The following is a 6,000-nucleotide window of genomic DNA, read 5'->3' on the forward strand; positions in this document are numbered from 1 at the left end:
CAAACGTCCCAAGCCAAAAGACAAGCCTCAACCGCGCCCCAGCAAAACGTCTGTCACCAAACAAGCCACGGAACTCGATGAGAGCGAAACGCCATCTGAAGAATCGGAAGGGTCTATTCACGAAACATCTTCGCTGGCTCCGGCGACGCTCGTCCGTCCCCAGAATAACAATTTGAACGGGCACAGTCAAATAGGGAACAGAGAATCTCAAATGGTAATCAAGCCGACTGTTATCGTCAATATACGCGGTACTGTTTCAAATACGGACAGCGACATTAAGGTCGAAAGCCGAATGAACGAAGACGGTGCCAATATAACCGATCCAACAAATAGCCCTCAAAACGTATTTAATATTAACCAGGAAGTCAACATTGAAAAGAATTATCATATATCAAGCAAAAATGATGAAAGTGCTCTAATTAAAAAAGTTAAGAAACCGTTTTATGATCATGAGAATTTGCAGTCTAAGTCATTAAAAAATGTTGGGATAATATTGGAAAAAGATAATATCCAACACTCAACAGATACAACTAATTCTAAGGATGATTTAGCTTTTGAATACGATTCTAACGAAGATGAAACGGAAGGTTTTGTTGAAATAATGAAAATGCGCCAAAATATCTCCAACAACCCAGAAACGACGGACGTTGATATCTTTTCAACGGTTACCGAAACTTACCCGGAGGAGACGACGACTCTCCAAAACGAAGCAGACGAGACCGCCACATTTGAAGAAGGCATCGCGGACTTTGGGGAAGGCCGAATGGGAGGATTTATTATATCTTTGTGATGAACGAGCGCACTGAATGATGCGAAGTAACTTTATTTGTTTTATATTGCGATTAAAATGATTTGAACGACATCCTAGTTTAGGGGTAGCGAACTGTAAGTGCCAAAATCTATCAAAAAAATAGAATCAGTTTCAAGCAGTTCAACAAAGCTATTTTTTTCAATTGACCGTTCAGATTTCCATCCACATTTTTTAGCTTTCTTTCTCCAAAATAAATTATCCCTCCAGAATGAAGGTTGAGACCAGATTTAGCTTTTTTTCCATTTTTTCTCACACGGTTGCTTTCCCTCTATAACTGCAGTACAAAATCTAAGCCGATACAATTTTATATCCTTCTTTTTTTATATTAGATTATTTTAGCTTTCTTTCTCGATCTACCTTTTTACCGAAAATAAATAAAATGTGTACAGATTCTGAATCGATTTGTTACTTTTGTCTGCCGTTTAGTATCGTCAGAGCTCTTTGAAATTCTAGATGTGTCGCATTGTCTCTGTTGAGATTTTTTCGCGATTCAGTAGAATTTCCGCGCGTGTCAAACGTGGCGCGCGCGGGTTTGCCACCGCTATTAATTATAGTTTATAGAAGATTGCAGTCTACGACCGTTCGTTGATATGAGAGATTTAATAAAATAAAAGGTATTTAGATGTAAGTTATTTCTTGCTATTAAAATTTCTGTATTAATACAAAACTTAAATAAATGTTTTTTATTGTTGAAAAACTACTGTACCTGGAGTAGGTACCTACCTAATTGTGATAATTGATAATAAAATTTCCGACTCATTTAACTCATTTCTAAGATATTTTTTCCACGTTTTTCTTAGCTCGTATTCTTGTTTGTCCGATGGTTGTTTATCCAGTACAAATCTTGCTATCGATTTTTAACTAACTTCCCGACTAGCTAGACATTTGAAACTTTTAGAATATATCAGAACACGATGCCAATGCATTCTTTTAATAGTTTTAGCCATCTTTAAGTAGAATTGAATTCATTTTCAGTTAATTCTGTTTTGTTTTGTATGAAAAGTTATTTCGGAAGAAATCCGTAATCTAATCCACTATTATTGCTAAGGCGGTGGTCCTAGCAACTAAATTATTAATATATACGTGCGTTACTATAGAAATCAAAATGACATTTCAGTATTCTACATTTGTTTGTTTGTTGCATAATAGCAAAAAAATGATTTGTTGACAATTGTCTTATTTGTCCTAAATTATTAATACATAGAATTGTCAAGTTTATATGAATTAACAGAAGATTTAAAACCGTGGTAAGTATATAAAAAGTTCTTTTTATCTTGTACTTAATTATTTTTATGTTTATTGTATTCAAGAGATCTAAAGTCATAGTTATAAAATATGTAGTTCGAAAATACCTAATTTGTTAATAATTGCCGTTATTGGTCTTGTTATAAGGCTAAATTATGTATATATTAAAACAAATTGGGAGTAGTAGATTAATATTAAAATATTGTGTGTTGTAGTGTTGCTAATTCAAGAGCACGAGGGAGTGCAGTTATTTTTATTAATAACTAGCTGAAGTACCCGGCTTCGCACAGGGTCGCTTCGTGGTTATATTTATCTTAGATATTTAAAAAATAATAAGAGGTAATTATTTTTTTAATATTAAAATATCTGTGTAATACAATATATCAATATGAAAATAATTCTAATAGAAGTAAAGGTCAAACAAAAGAACACTAAATTAAAATCGAATCCAAAATATGCAAACGTTATTAATGTTATTAATATGCAGTAACAAACCAAAATTGGATGGAACAAACTTTGTATTTTATATAATACTAATTTAGAAACCTTCGCAGGTGTGCGCACAACTTACAAAAATTTCATCGCAATCAGATGAATGGTATAAGAACGCATATGAATAGAAGAAGATAGAATAGATGAAAAAGAAGAAGAAATGGTTGTCTCAATTCAGAAACCTTTGCGGGCGTGAGCACAACACTTGATCAAAATTTCATTGCAATCGGATGAATGGTATAGGAACACATACGAATAGAAGAAGAAGAAGATGATTGTACTAATTCAGAAACCTTTACGGGTGTTACCACAACAACTGATGAAAATTTCATCGCAATTGAATGAATGGTATAGGAACAATACGAATAAAAGAAGATAGAATGAAGAAGAAGAAGAAGATGATGATTTTTCTAATTCAGAAACCTTCATGGGTGTGCATACAACCACTTACCAAAATTTCATCGTAATCGGATGAATGGTATAGGAACCATATGAATAAAAGAAAATAGAATGAAGAAGAAGATGATGATTTTTCTAATTCAGAAACCTTCATGGGTGTGCATACAACCACTTACCAAAATTTCATCGCAATCGGATGAATGGTATAGGAACGCATACGGGACAGACACACAGACAGACAGACATACAGACAGACAGACATTCATTTTTATATATTAGTATAGCCTATACTCTTCGCGAAAGTGCAAGCAATAAGTTGACAAAGTTTTATCGCAATCGGATGAACGGTATGGCAGTGCATTCAATACGAACAAACAAACAAACACACAAACAAATATTATTTTTTATATATTAGAAGATAGATATAGGTGATGTTCATATGTAAATTTATTTATTCGGAGTTTATAATTGAAGACTTTTCGAAGATAATTAAAGATGCAGTTTATAAAAAAAACCTACGCAATAGGTTTCAGTCGAGTCATCGATAAAAAATATTGTTTAAATTATAGCCTAATTTGGTCGAATGCCAATAAAAGAATCCAGTGTTGCAAGATAAAGTAAATTTTTAATAATCAGTATATTTTACATGAATTAAGTAGGTACCTACTTGGAAAAAATAACTAAATTTAAACTCATACAAAATTAAAATTTTCCAATGTCACCCAGCGACACGCGTGTCATAGTGCAAGAACACAGTGGTCGAAGAGGCAGCGGGACGGCAGCGGGACGGCAGCGTCGTGCGCAACTTCGCGCGAGCAAGTTTCTGCAAGGATTCGTCATGAGACAAGCCAAGCCATTCAAGAATCCAAATGTTTTCCGTACCTACCCTCTATGTGTCGTTAGTACGGAGTATTATTGAATATGGGTCCAAAATCTGGAGTCCTTATGAAGTGTCCTATAAGCTTGTTTTAGAGCGTGTTCAGAAGAAATTTCTTCGACATCTTTATTTTAATGTATATAATTGTTTTCCTGTTGACAGTTTCTCTAACGAGGATTTCCCGACTAACTTTCTTCAAGGCATGCTCGCCTTTCATTCTCTTGAAGCTCGTAGGTCACTTCTGCTCTTAAAGCATTTTTCCCTGCTCTCACGTGGTATAGTTTTCAATCCCGATATTCTGGAAAATTTGAGATTTTATGTACCCGTTAATTACATAGGTGGTCGCAGGCATTATCTATTTTGGGTGAAGGCTGTTTCCTCGTGTCAGGCTCACCACTCACCAATAGCGAGGGCTGTGCGACTGGTCAATGCACTCCCTAAATATATACTATACATTTTTAGCGATGCATTATGCATTTTGATTTTAAAATTTTATTTTATTGTTTAATTTGTATTTTTCTTGAATTATTGATGCTTTTTTATTTTATTTCTTTGGCTATGAAATTATTTTTTGCTTTGTTTTTTTCTTTGCTAAGTTGATTTACCCGTACTTCTTATTTTAAATGTCATGTTGTAAACGTCTTTAATTAATAATTTGTTATGTGCTCAATGTCTTTTTTAAATAAATAAATAAAAACTCGGACGTATAACCGTGTGTGAAACAGTGTCGTAGACAGTCTTTTTTTGAGAATAACAGACACGATTATAAGTTTGAGTTTCACGAGCTGCCGCCGCCCCGCCGCCCGCGCGTTCACTCTGGCCAAGCACTATAGGGTAGTCATAAATTCGTAATGTCTATTAGTGAAATAATATAGGTAATTTTAGTTCAAAATATTCTTGAAGCGTTTAGAGTAAATAATAATTTATAGTGAATTTTAATAAAATTAAGTAGTCACTTATTAGGATTATATAGTACCTATAGTTAATTTAAAGTTAACATTTAAAAGGGTAAATTAAAAAAAATACCAGTTAAATTAAATTAAATACGGACAAAAAGTATATTAAGTGTAGGAGGTGTTCGAGTAATAATATAAAAAAATAAAACTATATAATAAATCTTAAATATGCCTGATGCGGATAACAATCACTTGACTCATCTACATAATATGTAGTTAAGTTTGTCAACTTGTACAGAGCAAACGGCACGTTAGTTTCTGGCTAGCAAGAAGGTCGTCTTGCAAAATAATCTCGGACATTCGTTAACGATAATAGATGTACACGAGCACTGTACTAATTTTTTGCTCAATTTCGCAGAATGTAAATAATAATTGCAACACGTTTTATTTGGCGACGACTCCGCGCAATTGATAGAGCACGAACTTATTCACAACGACTCCATGATCGCAATTTTTTAATTAACTGTCAGCGCATCACACTACGCATGTGTAAATATCCTGCTCTTTTTACTATAAGCCATAATGTATACATTCAGACCACATTTTTAGTTGAGAAACATTAATGCAGTCTATTGATTAAATTATCATTAAGAAGCTTCATAATTTACAACTTGCTGGAAATATCTTGTACTCACCTATGATTGAGTTACATTTAAATCGTATTTATATGAGAAAATAATTTAAATATAAGAAGGCATTGTATATTACTATATAATGCCCAAAGTACGCATACGTGTTAAATTAAATGACACTAAGTAAAAATAGATCATCAGAATGTATTGATTCAAAGAATTCGAAGTTATCATCATTTTCTTTGCCTCATTAGTGAAGATGGTGATAACTGAAATTAAAATTGTTACCAATTATCTTCTTTCATACAGTGACGTCCCTAGACAAAATGCCGCCCCATTTTTATGCAGTATTTTTTTATCATCCTTTCATGACCAAAATATCTAAGAAATGTGTTGTAAGCAGTGGCGGCCAGTGGTCTTCACAATAGCATTTTCTGGTAGTGCGCAATGGCTTACCTTCTATACCCAGCATTGGAGCATAGGGCAAGCACAAGTTCACGCCACTTCCCTCGGTTCAACGCCAACTCTTGCGCATCCCGCCATGTCAGACCTGCAGCACGTAGGTCACTTTTGTAGCACCGCTGCAGGGTGAGAGAGGGCCGGCCATGGCAACGGAACCTTTGAAGCTGTGCCATAAGGGTACGCAGT

The sequence above is a fragment of the Rhyacophila brunnea genome, unplaced genomic scaffold (genome assembly GCF_057557595.1).
Source record: "Rhyacophila brunnea isolate RB1 unplaced genomic scaffold, BYU_Rbru_1.0 scaffold_3, whole genome shotgun sequence".
Lineage (NCBI taxonomy): Eukaryota > Metazoa > Arthropoda > Insecta > Trichoptera > Rhyacophilidae > Rhyacophila > Rhyacophila brunnea.